At 43.8% G+C, this 13681-nt stretch overlaps 1 protein-coding gene and 1 long non-coding RNA gene across 6 annotated transcripts in view; both read left to right on the top strand.

Annotated features, from left to right (window-relative positions):
• The window catches only part of LOC149450175 (threonine synthase-like 2), a 164784-nt gene that overhangs the window by 57888 nt on the left and 93215 nt on the right, over positions 1-13681 (top strand). The window lies entirely within an intron of this gene.
• LOC149450177 (uncharacterized) overlaps positions 1-13681 on the top strand; it is a 29950-nt gene that overhangs the window by 6830 nt on the left and 9439 nt on the right. The window contains exon 2 of the long non-coding RNA XR_016315300.1: positions 7783-7897. This is a non-coding gene — a long non-coding RNA (uncharacterized LOC149450177). The remainder of the gene's footprint in view (positions 1-7782; positions 7898-13681) is intronic.

The following is a 13681-nucleotide window of genomic DNA, read 5'->3' on the forward strand; positions in this document are numbered from 1 at the left end:
AGATCGTTTCTTAGAGTTCAGAAACGAAGAGTTGGAACTCTGCACTGCTGTCCCGTCGGCGTGCCCAGTCTCGACTGTAAAACGGGGAAGAAGGTATACCCCTTTACGGAGGATAGACAGCAGGGCCTTTTTGCCCGGAGTATCAGCTTTACAGCCAATCACCCATTTTATCCTTGATCCATAGAAAAATAGACAGACAAATATATAGATAGATAGATCCCAAGCGGGCAAACCCGCTTTTACCCCAGAGTAAACTCAGACCAAATAATGTGCTAGAGAAGTAATCCACTCTGGCCAGAGCACAATACTGACAAGAACATTAGACGCCACACGCTCAACATGTTTTTGGCTCACATATTTTTCATTGCTTATTCACAATCAAAGTAATAAACTTAAGACCAACCAACACTAACTGTGTACTTTAAACAGTATATGTTACTCCTGGCCCCTTCTCTGCATTGTCTATGCTGTGCATTAAAATCCACTCTTTTCTTTGTATAGTGTATGTTACACTGTACATTATACTTTTGACCCATTCTCTGTCTAGTGTCTGTTGTACGTTTTACTCCTGACCTTTTTTCTGTATAGTCTTTATTGTACATTAAAACGCTATGCTTCACATTACACTTCTGACCTCTTCTCAAGAAATTGTGATTCTTTGATATGAAGGGCTTATGGAGCTTCTATACTGTTCGCAAGTACGTCTCTTAGCGGCTGATCCTTCTTGGCTGATCCCTCTCCTAGGTTGATCGCTGTGTAAAGAGGTAGATCGTTTCTTAGAGTTCGGAAACGAAGAGTTGGAACTCTGCACTGCTGTCCCGTCGGTGTGCCCAGTCTCGACTGTAAAACGGGGAAGAAGGTATACCCCTTTACGGAGGATAGACAGCAGGGCCTTTTTGCCCGGAGTATCAGCTTTACAGCCAATCACCCGTTTTATCCTTGATCCATAGAAAAATAGGCAGACAAATATATAGATAGATAGATCCCAAGCGGGCAAACCCGCTTTTACCCCAGAGTAAACTCAGACCAAATAATGTGCTAGAGAAGTAATCCACTCTGGCCAGAGCACAACACATTTAAAAAACACACAATACTGACAAGAACATTAGACGACACATGCTCAACATGTTTTTGGCTCACATATTTTTCATTGCTTATTCACAATCAAAGTAATAAACTTAAGACCGACAAACACTAACTGTGTACTTTAAACAGTATATGTTACTCCTGGCCCCTTCTCTGCATTGTCTATGCTGTGCATTAAACTTTTCTCTTTTCGTTGTATAGTGTATGTTACACAGTACATTATACTTTTGACCCATTCTCTGTATAGTGTATGTTGTACGTTGTACTCCTGACCTTTTTTCTGTATAGTCTTTATTGTACATTAAATCGGCATACTTCACATTACACTTCTGACCTTTTCTCAAAAAATTCTTATTCTTTGATATGAAGGGCTTATGGAGCTTCTATACTGTTCGCAAGTACGTCTCTTAGCGGCTGATCCTTCTTGGCTGATCCCTCTCCTAGGTTGATCGCTGTGTAAAGAGGTAGATCGTTTCTTAGAGTTCGGAAACGAAGAGTTGGAACTCTGCACTGCTGTCCCGTCGGTGTGCCCAGTCTCGACTGTAAAACGGGGAAGAAGGTATACCCCTTTACGGAGGATAGACAGCAGGGCCTTTTTGCCCGGAGTATCAGCTTTACAGCCAATCACCCGTTTTATCCTTGATCCATAGAAAAATAGGCAGACAAATATATCGATAGATAGATCCCAAGCGGGCAAACCCGCTTTTACCCCAGAGTAAACTCAGACCAAATAATGTGCTAGAGAAGTAATCCACTCTGGCCAGAGCACAACACATTTAAAAAACACACAATACTGACAAGAACATTAGACGACACATGCTCAACATGTTTTTGGCTCACATATTTTTCATTGCTTATTCACAATCAAAGTAATAAACTTAAGACCGACAAACACTAACTGTGTACTTTAAACAGTATATGTTACTCCTGGCCCCTTCTCTGCATTGTCTATGCTGTGCATTAAAATCCTCTCTTTTCTTTGTATAGTGTATGTTACACTGTACATTATACTTTTGACCCATTCTCTGTATAGTGTATGTTGTACGTTGTACTCCTGACCTTTTTTCTGTATAGTCTTTATTGTACATTAAAACGCTATGCTTCACATTACACTTCTGACCTCTTCTCAACAAATTGTGATTCTTTGATATGAAGGGCTTATGGAGCTTCTATACTGTTCGCAAGTACGTCTCTTAGCGGCTGATCCTTCTTTCTTGGCTGATCCCTCTCCTAGGTCGATCGCTGTGTAAAGAGGTAGATCGTTTCTTAGAGTTCGGAAACGAAGAGTTGGAACTCTGCACTGCTGTCCCGTCGGCGTGCCCAGTCTCGACTGTAAAACGGGGAAGAAGGTATACCCCTTTACGGAGGATAGACAGCAGGGCCTTTTTGCCCGGAGTATCAGCTTTACAGCCAATCACCCGTTTTATCCTTGATCCATAGAAAAATAGACAGACAAATATATAGATAGATAGATCTCAAGCCGGCAAACCCGCTTTTACCCCAGAGTAAACTCAGACCAAATAATGTGCTAGAGAAGTAATCCACTCTGACCAGAGCACAACACATTTAAAAAACACACAATACTGACAAGAACATTAGACGACACATGCTCAGCATGTTTTTGGCTCACATATTTTTCATTGCTTATTCACAATCAAAGTAATAAACTTAAGACCGACAAACACTAACTGTGTACTTTAAACAGTATATGTTACTCCTGGCCCCTTCTCTGCATTGTCTATGCTGTGCATTAAAATCCTCTCTTTTCTTTGTATAGTGTATGTTACACTGTACATGATACTTTTGACCCATTCTCTGTATAGTGTATGTTGTACGTTGTACTCCTGACCTTTTTTCTGTATAGTCTTTATTGTACATTAAAACGCTATGCTTCACATTACACTTCTGACCTCTTCTCAACAATATGTGATTCTTTGATATGAAGGGCTTATGGAGCTTCTATACTGTTCGCAAGTACGTCTCTTAGCGGCTGATCCTTCTTTCTTGGCTGATCCCTTTCCTAGGTCGATCGCTGTGTAAAGAGGTAGATCGTTTCTTAGAGTTCAGAAACGAAGAGTTGGAACTCTGCACTGCTGTCCCGTCGGCGTGCCCAGTCTCGACTGTAAAACGGGGAAGAAGGTATACCCCTTTACGGAGGATAGACAGCAGGGCCTTTTTGCCCGGAGTATCAGCTTTACAGCCAATCACCCGTTTTATCCTTGATCCATAGAAAAATAGACAGACAAATATATAGATAGATAGATCCCAAGCGGGCAAACCCGCTTTTACCCCAGAGTAAACTCAGACTAAATAATGTGCTAGAGAAGTAATCCACTCTGGCCAGAGCACAACACATTTAAAAAACACACAATACTGACAAGAACATTAGACGACACATGCTCAGCATGTTTTTGGCTCACATATTTTTCATTGCTTATTCACAATCAAAGTAATAAACTTAAGACCGACAAACACTAACTGTGTACTTTAAACAGCATATGTTACTCCTGGCCCCTTCTCTGCATTGTCTATGCTGTGCATTAAAATCCTCTCTTTTCTTTGTATAGTGTATGTTACACTGTACATGATACTTTTGACCCATTCTCTGTATAGTGTATGTTGTACGTTGTACTCCTGACCTTTTTTCTGTATAGTCTTTATTGTACATTAAAACGCTATGCTTCACATTACACTTCTGACCTCTTCTCAACAATATGTGATTCTTTGATATGAAGGGCTTATGGAGCTTCTATACTGTTCGCAAGTACGTCTCTTAGCGGCTGATCCTTCTTTCTTGGCTGATCCCTTTCCTAGGTCGATCGCTGTGTAAAGAGGTAGATCGTTTCTTAGAGTTCAGAAACGAAGAGTTGGAACTCTGCACTGCTGTCCCGTCGGCGTGCCCAGTCTCGACTGTAAAACGGGGAAGAAGGTATACCCCTTTACGGAGGATAGACAGCAGGGCCTTTTTGCCCGGAGTATCAGCTTTACAGCCAATCACCCATTTTATCCTTGATCCATAGAAAAATAGACAGACAAATATATAGATAGATAGGTCCCAAGCGGGCAAACCCGCTTTTACCCCAGAGTAAACTCAGACCAAATAATGTGCTAGAGAAGTAATCCACTCTGGCCAGAGCACAATACTGACAAGAACATTAGACGCCACACGCTCAACATGTTTTTGGCTCACATATTTTTCATTGCTTATTCACAATCAAAGTAATAAACTTAAGACCGACCAACACTAACTGTGTACTTTAAACAGTATATGTTACTCCTGGCCCCTTCTCTGCATTGTCTATGCTGTGCATTAAAATCCACTCTTTTCTTTGTATAGTGTATGTTACACTGTACATTATACTTTTGACCCATTCTCTGTCTAGTGTATGTTGTACGTTTTACTCCTGACCTTTTTTCTGTATAGTCTTTATTGTACATTAAAACGCTATGCTTCACATTACACTTCTGACCTCTTCTCAACAAATTGTGATTCTTTGATATGAAGGGCTTATGGAGCTTCTATACTGTTCGCATGTACGTCTCTTAGCGGCTGATCCTTCTTGGCTGATCCCTCTCCTAGGTCGATCGCTGTGTAAAGAGGTAGATCGTTTCTTAGAGTTCGGAAACGAAGAGTTGGAACTCTGCACTGCTGTCCCGTCGGCGTGCCCAGTCTCGACTGTAAAACGGGGAAGAAGGTATACCCCTTTACGGAGGATAGACAGCAGGGCCTTTTTGCCCGGAGTATCAGCTTTACAGCCAATCACCCGTTTTATCCTTGATCCATAGAAAAATAGGCAGACAAATATATAGATAGATAGATCCCAAGCGGGCAAACCCGCTTTTACCCCAGAGTAAACTCAGACCAAATAATGTGCTAGAGAAGTAATCCACTCTGGCCAGAGCACAACACATTTAAAAAACACACAATACTGACAAGAACATTAGACGACACATGCTCAACATGTTTTTGGCTCACATATTTTTCATTGCTTATTCACAATCAAAGTAATAAACTTAAGACCGACAAACACTAACTGTGTACTTTAAACAGTATATGTTACTCCTGGCCCCTTCTCTGCATTGTCTATGCTGTGCATTAAAATCCTCTCTTTTCTTTGTATAGTGTATGTTACACTGTACATGATACTTTTGACCCATTCTCTGTATAGTGTATGTTGTACGTTGTACTCCTGACCTTTTTTCTGTATAGTCTTTATTGTACATTAAAACGCTATGCTTCACATTACACTTCTGACCTCTTCTCAACAATATGTGATTCTTTGATATGAAGGGCTTATGGAGCTTCTATACTGTTCGCAAGTACGTCTCTTAGCGGCTGATCCTTCTTTCTTGGCTGATCCCTTTCCTAGGTCGATCGCTGTGTAAAGAGGTAGATCGTTTCTTAGAGTTCAGAAACGAAGAGTTGGAACTCTGCACTGCTGTCCCGTCGGCGTGCCCAGTCTCGACTGTAAAACGGGGAAGAAGGTATACCCCTTTACGGAGGATAGACAGCAGGGCCTTTTTGCCCGGAGTATCAGCTTTACAGCCAATCACCCATTTTATCCTTGATCCATAGAAAAATAGACAGACAAATATATAGATAGATAGATCCCAAGCGGGCAAACCCGCTTTTACCCCAGAGTAAACTCAGACCAAATAATGTACTAGAGAAGTAATCCACTCTGGCCAGAGCACAATACTGACAAGAACATTAGACGCCACACGCTCAACATGTTTTTGGCTCACATATTTTTCATTGCTTATTCACAATCAAAGTAATAAACTTAAGACCGACCAACACTAACTGTGTACTTTAAACAGTATATGTTACTCCTGGCCCCTTCTCTGCATTGTCTATGCTGTGCATTAAAATCCACTCTTTTCTTTGTATAGTGTATGTTACACTGTACATTATACTTTTGACCCATTCTCTGTCTAGTGTATGTTGTACGTTTTACTCCTGACCTTTTTTCTGTATAGTCTTTATTGTACATTAAAACGCTATGCTTCACATTACACTTCTGACCTCTTCTCAACAAATTGTGATTCTTTGATATGAAGGGCTTATGGAGCTTCTATACTGTTCGCAAGTACGTCTCTTAGCGGCTGATCCTTCTTGGCTGATCCCTCTCCTAGGTCGATCGCTGTGTAAAGAGGTAGATCGTTTCTTAGAGTTCGGAAACGAAGAGTTGGAACTCTGCACTGCTGTCCCGTCGGCGTGCCCAGTCTCGACTGTAAAACGGGGAAGAAGGTATACCCCTTTACGGAGGATAGACAGCAGGGCCTTTTTGCCCGGAGTATCAGCTTTACAGCCAATCACCCGTTTTATCCTTGATCCATAGAAAAATAGACAGACAAATATATAGATAGATAGATCTCAAGCGGGCAAACCCGCTTTTACCCCAGAGTAAACTCAGACCAAATAATGTGCTAGAGAAGTAATCCACTCTGACCAGAGCACAACACATTTAAAAAACACACAATACTGACAAGAACATTAGACGACACATGCTCAGCATGTTTTTGGCTCACATATTTTTCATTGCTTATTCACAATCAAAGTAATAAACTTAAGACCGACAAACACTAACTGTGTACTTTAAACAGTATATGTTACTCCTGGCCCCTTCTCTGCATTGTCTATGCTGTGCATTAAAATCCTCTCTTTTCTTTGTATAGTGTATGTTACACTGTACATGATACTTTTGACCCATTCTCTGTATAGTGTATGTTGTACGTTGTACTCCTGACCTTTTTTCTGTATAGTCTTTATTGTACATTAAAACGCTATGCTTCACATTACATTTCTGACCTCTTCTCAACAATATGTGATTCTTTGATATGAAGGGCTTATGGAGCTTCTATACTGTTCGCAAGTACGTCTCTTAGCGGCTGATCCTTCTTTCTTGGCTGATCCCTTTCCTAGGTCGATCGCTGTGTAAAGAGGTAGATCGTTTCTTAGAGTTCAGAAACGAAGAGTTGGAACTCTGCACTGCTGTCCCGTCGGCGTGCCCAGTCTCGACTGTAAAACGGGGAAGAAGGTATACCCCTTTACGGAGGATAGACAGCAGGGCCTTTTTGCCCGGAGTATCAGCTTTACAGCCAATCACCCATTTTATCCTTGATCCATAGAAAAATAGACAGACAAATATATAGATAGATAGATCCCAAGCGGGCAAACCCGCTTTTACCCCAGAGTAAACTCAGACCAAATAATGTGCTAGAGAAGTAATCCACTCTGGCCAGAGCACAATACTGACAAGAACATTAGACGCCACACGCTCAACATGTTTTTGGCTCACATATTTTTCATTGCTTATTCACAATCAAAGTAATAAACTTAAGACCGACCAACACTAACTGTGTACTTTAAACAGTATATGTTACTCCTGGCCCCTTCTCTGCATTGTCTATGCTGTGCATTAAAATCCACTCTTTTCTTTGTATAGTGTATGTTACACTGTACATTATACTTTTGACCCATTCTCTGTCTAGTGTATGTTGTACGTTTTACTCCTGACCTTTTTTCTGTATAGTCTTTATTGTACATTAAAACGCTATGCTTCACATTACACTTCTGACCTCTTCTCAACAAATTGTGATTCTTTGATATGAAGGGCTTATGGAGCTTCTATACTGTTCGCAAGTACATCTCTTAGCGGCTGATCCTTCTTTCTTGGCTGATCCCTTTCCTAGGTCGATCGCTGTGTGAAAAGGTAGATCGTTTCTTAGAGTTCGAAAACGAAGAGTTGGAACTCTGCACTGCTGTCCCGTCGGCGTGCCCAGTCTCGACTGTAAAACGGGGAAGAAGGTATACCCCTTTACGGAGGATAGACAGCAGGGCCTTTTTGCCCGGAGTATCAGCTTTACAGCCAATCACCCATTTTATCCTTGATCCATAGAAAAATAGACAGACAAATATATAGATAGATAGATCCCAAGCGGGCAAACCCGCTTTTACCCCAGAGTAAACTCAGACCAAATAATGTGCTAGAGAAGTAATCCACTCTGGCCAGAGCACAATACTGACAAGAACATTAGACGCCACACGCTCAACATGTTTTTGGCTCACATATTTTTCATTGCTTATTCACAATCAAAGTAATAAACTTAAGACCGACCAACACTAACTGTGTACTTTAAACAGTATATGTTACTCCTGGCCCCTTCTCTGCATTGTCTATGCTGTGCATTAAAATCCTCTTTTTTCTTTGTATAGTGCAGCGGTTCTCAACCTGGGGGTCGCGACCCCTTTGGGGGTCGAACGACCATTTCCCAGGGGTCGCCTAAGACCATCGGAAAACACATATTTCCGATGGTCTTAGGAACCGAGACACCGCTGCTCTGTCTCGCGATCTGTGGGCGGGATGATATGCGCCCCTGTAACCTGGCCACACCTCCGGGATCACTCAACAGCTCCGCCTCCTCGCCGCTGATTGGCCACCGGAACTGTAGCTCAGGAGAGGCACACAGGCGGCCAATCACCGGCGAGGAGGTGGAGCTTGGAGAGGAGGAGCCGAGCGGCAGAGCGCGCAGATCGAAGAAGACCGAGGGAGCTCTGCAGGAGCGAGTAAAGAGGAGAGCGGCCAGAGAAGGAAGACAGCTGACAGGTAAGTGCAAATTTTGCTTCTGCAGGCTGTAGATGGGAGAGGGAGAGAGCGAGCCCAGGTTGGAGCAGGGGCCAGCAAGGTAAGTATCATTGGTGTCAGTGGAAGGGATAGTGCCCCATCATTTGTGTCACTAATACCAACGATGGGGCACTATTCCTCCCCCCACTGACACCAACGATGGGGCACTATTCCTCCCCCCACTGACACCAATGATAGGCACTATTCTTCCCCCCACTGACACCAACGATGGGGCACTATTCCTCCCACTGACACCAACAATGGGGCACTATTCCTCCCACTGACACCAACGATGGGGCACTATTCCTCCCACTGACACCAACGATGGGGCACTATTCCTCCCACTGACACCAACGATAAGGCACTATTCCTCCCACTGACACCAACGATGGGGCACTATTCCTCCCACTGACACCAACGATGGGGCACTATTCCTCCCACTGACACCAACGATGGGGCACTATTCCTCCCACTGACACCAACGATGGGGCACTGTTCCTCCCACTGACACCAACGATGGGGCACTGTTCCTCCCACTGACACCAACGATGGGGCACTGTTCCTCCCACTGACACCAACGATGGGGCACTGTTCCTCCCACTGACACCAACGATGGGGCACTGTTCCTCCCACTGACACCAACGATGGGGCACTGTTCCTCCCACTGACACCAACGATGGGGCACTATTCCTCCCACTTACACCAACGATGGGGCACTATTCCTCCCACTGACACCAACGATGGGGCACTATTCCTCCCACTGACACCAACGATGGGGCACTATTCCTCCCACTGATACCAACGATGGGACACTATTCCTCCCACTGACATCAGTGATGGGGCGCTAGTCCTCCCACTACAAAATTACAGTTCTGAAGTAGCAACGAAAATAATTTTATGGTTTGGGGGTCACCACAACATGAGGAACTGTATTAAGGGGTCGCGACATTAGAAAGGTTGAGAACCACTGGGCTAAAGAGAGCTTGTAGACAGTCCTCCTTTGGGCTACCTCGAGGGGAATTTACTTAAAATGGGTGCAGACAGGATCCGAAGTTGTTGTGCATCGTAAGCAATCAACTTCTCACTTCAGCTTGTTGAGTGAAGGTTTGAAATGGACACAAGGAGCTGAGTGGTTGCTATACTCAGTGGCTCCAGATTCTGTCTTCTCCCTTTTTAAGTAAACTCCCCCTCAAAATACTACAAAGCTCTTTACTGCTGTCCCGTCTGTGTGTGCACGCTCGACTGTAAAACGGGGAAGAAGGTGTACCCCTTTACGGAGGATAGACAGCAGGACCTGTTCGCCTAAAATGTGGTTTTCCCATGGGCGTGGTCAACCCACCGTTCTTTTCACAACACTCTTGTGAGAGAGGTGGGTGGTTAAATTTGCCAGACAAGCAACAAACCACTGGCTGTTGTATTGCAGAACGGGTAGGGCGGTTGCGTGCCTCTCGCGCGCCCCCTACTTGTTTTGCAATATCACGTTTTAAACGTGATTTTGCCCAGCGGTGCCACCTTGTGGCCGTTTTTCCGCGGTGGCTGGATGGCAAGCAGTTAAATACCCCTGCCTACCTGCTTGATGTCATCTCCAGCTCTGTAACCTGATCTGCACATGCACATGCACAGCTCAGCCTACAGCTCCGGGCCAGTCTCTGTGTGTCAGAATGAATAGCTCCTGTGCATGCGCAGAAGTGATGTCATCTCGTGCCAGCCAATGAAGATGGAGAAGATGCAGGACAGGATTGTTGGCGGAAACGTGATTATATCGCTCCATTTGGTTCCATTTTTATTTCTGTTGTGAATGTTCCAACAGGAAGACTCTTGTATGGTTAGCACATCTGCCTTGCAGTAAAAATGGGTCATGGGTTCGATTCCTGACCATGGCGTCTCCTGTATGGAGTTTGCATGTTCTCCCTGTGCCTGCGTGGGTTTCCTCCGGGTGCTCCGGTTTCCTCCCGCACTCCAAAGACATGCTGATAGGTTAACTGGATCCTGTCTAAATTGGCCCTAATATGTGCATGTATGAATGTGAGTTAGGGTCCTTAGATTGTACACCCATTGAGGGTAAGGGACCGATGTGAATGTTCAATATATATATGTGTAAAGCGCTGCGTAAATTGCCGGCGCTATATAAGTACCTGAAATAAATAATAATGAGTTGGACCGCACTTTACAGAGGAGCCTTGGTGAGGCAGTGCGGCTTCCACATACATTTGCAAATGTCTGCAACTAAAATCTATATGAGCAGATACAGATTTTTCCGTAGGTTACCGTGGTTATATAGCTTGTAAAGTTCATGGACTTACTGTGCAATGGGCTAAAGAGAGCTTGTAGACAGTCCTCCTTTGGGCTACCTCAAAGGGGAATTTACTTAAAATGGATGCAGACAGGATCCGGAGTTGTTGTGCATCGTAAGCAATCAACTTCTCACTTCAGCTTGTTGAGTGAAGGTTTGAAATGGACACAAGGAGCTGAGTGGTTGCTATACTCAGTGGCTCCAGATTCTGTCTTCTCCCTTTTAAGTAAACTCCCCCTCAAAATACTACAAAGCTCTTTACTGCTGTCCCGTCTGTGTGTGCACGCTCGACTGTAAAACGGGGAAGAAGGTGTACCCCTTTACGGAGGATAGACAGCAGGACCTGTTTGCCTAAAGTGTGGTTTTCCCATGGGCGTGGTCAACCCACCGTTCTTTACACAACACTCTTGTGAGAGAGGTGGGTGGTTAAATTTGCCAGACAAGCGACAAACCGCTGGCTTTTTTATTGCAGAACGGGTAGGGCGGTTGCGTGCCTCTCGCGCGCCCCCTACTTGTTTTGCAATATCACGTTTTAAACCGGGGCACCTTACAAGGGATCGTAGGAACCTTACATGGGACCTGAGTACCTTACATGGGATCAGAGCACCTTTCATGGGACCGGGGCACCTTACAGGGGAAAAGGGCACTTTACATGAGCTCAGGGCAAATAGCAGGGCAGCGGTCATTTTATTTGCAGAGCTAAGCAGGTCATCTTCTGAGTCCTCTTCCGCCATGCTGTTCTCCGCTGGCCCCTCCACCAATTCTCTCTTCTAGTCCAACCCAGGTGATGTCATCTGCAAGCACCCGGGATGGACAAGGGGGGGGAGAGGGGCCGGTGGGAGCAGCAGTGCACTGTTTACTTGTAGCTGTGCGTGAGTCAGCAGAGGGGATGCGATCTACCTTTCAGCTGCCTGTAACTGATGAGTAGATCTCTGCGGGACCCCTGGGGACCTCTCGTGGAACCCTATGGTTCCCCAGAACCTTGGCTGAAAAACACTGCTCCAGTGAATGCTATTGATTCCTTGATCAAGGAGCAATTCCTGCCACTCAGATAAGTAGCCACTAAATCCAAAGATCTCTTTCTTGTAAGAGGCAGTTATTCCCACTGACCACAAATGTAAGGAGCATTCCTCTCCTTGTTCTTTTATGTATAGTGAGCTATGAGATGCAGTAATATTTAGAAGGGGTTCTCTGAGACCAGAACATTATTTCAAAGGTTCTTCTGTCTTAAAATATAGGACTGCAATTCATCTACAATGCCATTTTAGTTTAAAACTACTATAAAGCCTCAACAGAAACTTCAGATTTGCAAGGATTTGTATTTAAAATTGCACTATAGGCAAAACTTTTTTTTCCATTTTAGATAGAGTAAGGGAGGGTTACAACCCCTGTCAGATTTAATTTTGCTGTTTGTGTCCCATTGGGGAACTTTCCCTTCACTTTCTGTCCCATAGCAGAAAACAAAAGGAAATCCCTGCAAAGTAAGGGAATCCATTGCCACCGGTCACCAGAACTTGTGTCCCCACTGGAAGATTTCCCTCTCTATCACTTTTCTGGTAACAACCCAAAGTTTGAGATTTTCTGTTACTTTCACTTTCAATGATAATGGTAAACAGGACAAATAGAGAGAGGGAATCTTCCTGATGGGGCACAGACAGCAATAAAATCCTGACAGGTGTTCTAACCCCTCTCCACTCTATCCAAAACTAAAAAAAAGTTTTGCCTTTAGTTATACTTTAATAGTGACTTTTAGATTGTTCATTTATTAGAAAATCAATTTGGGCACTCTGTGCAGAAATAGAATTATCAGCAGGGCCGAAGCTGCCATTAGCTGAACTAGGGCACAGCAACCCACATGGAAGAAAAATATATTTGAAATATATTTTAAAAATATTCTTCCCAAATATATTGACATATATTTGAAATACTACACATTTGGCAGTATGCATGCTACTGATTCTGTGTAATTGAATCACTAATTGAAAGGGGCATGTTCAAAATAATAGTAGTGTGGAGTTCTATTAGTGAGGTCATTCATTCTTTGAAAAACAGGTGGCAATTATTGCCCTTATTTAAGGAAGGAAGGCAGCAAATGTTGTACATGCTGGTTACAGTGCATTTCTCTCTGAAATTCTGAGGAAAATGGGTCGTTCCAGACATTGTTCAGAAGAACAGCGTACCTTGATTAAAAAGTTGATTGGCGAGGGGAAAACATATAATAAAGTGCAGAAAATGATAGTCTGCTCAGCTAAAATGATCGCAAATGCTTTAAAATGGCAACCAAAACCTGAAAGACGTGGAAGAAAGTGAAAAACTACCATTCGAATGGATAGAAGAATAGCCAAAATGGCAAGGACTCAGCCAACAATCAGCTCCATGAAGATCAAAGAAGGTCTAAAGTTCCCTGTGAGTATCCCTCTCTCCTCTCCTGTAGGTGTATTATGAGTATTTCTCTCTCCTCTCCTCTAGGTATATCATGTGTATCCCTCTCTCCTCTCTAGGTATATTATGAGTATCCCTCTCTCCTCTCCTCTAGGTATATTATGAGTATGAGTGCAGAAGCTTGGGAGACCAGCGATGCTCCTAGCAAGTGTCCCAGGATTGGGGTCCGGGTGCTGCGTGTGCCCTGGGGCTCGGTGTAGCGGCACGCTGTGTGTAGCTGTCTGATGCAGTT

Source organism: Staurois parvus, unplaced genomic scaffold, assembly GCF_062004578.1.
Source record: "Staurois parvus isolate SC_StPar_1 unplaced genomic scaffold, SC_StPar_1.0 ptg000581l, whole genome shotgun sequence".
In the NCBI taxonomy this organism is placed as follows: Eukaryota; Metazoa; Chordata; class Amphibia; order Anura; family Ranidae; genus Staurois; species Staurois parvus.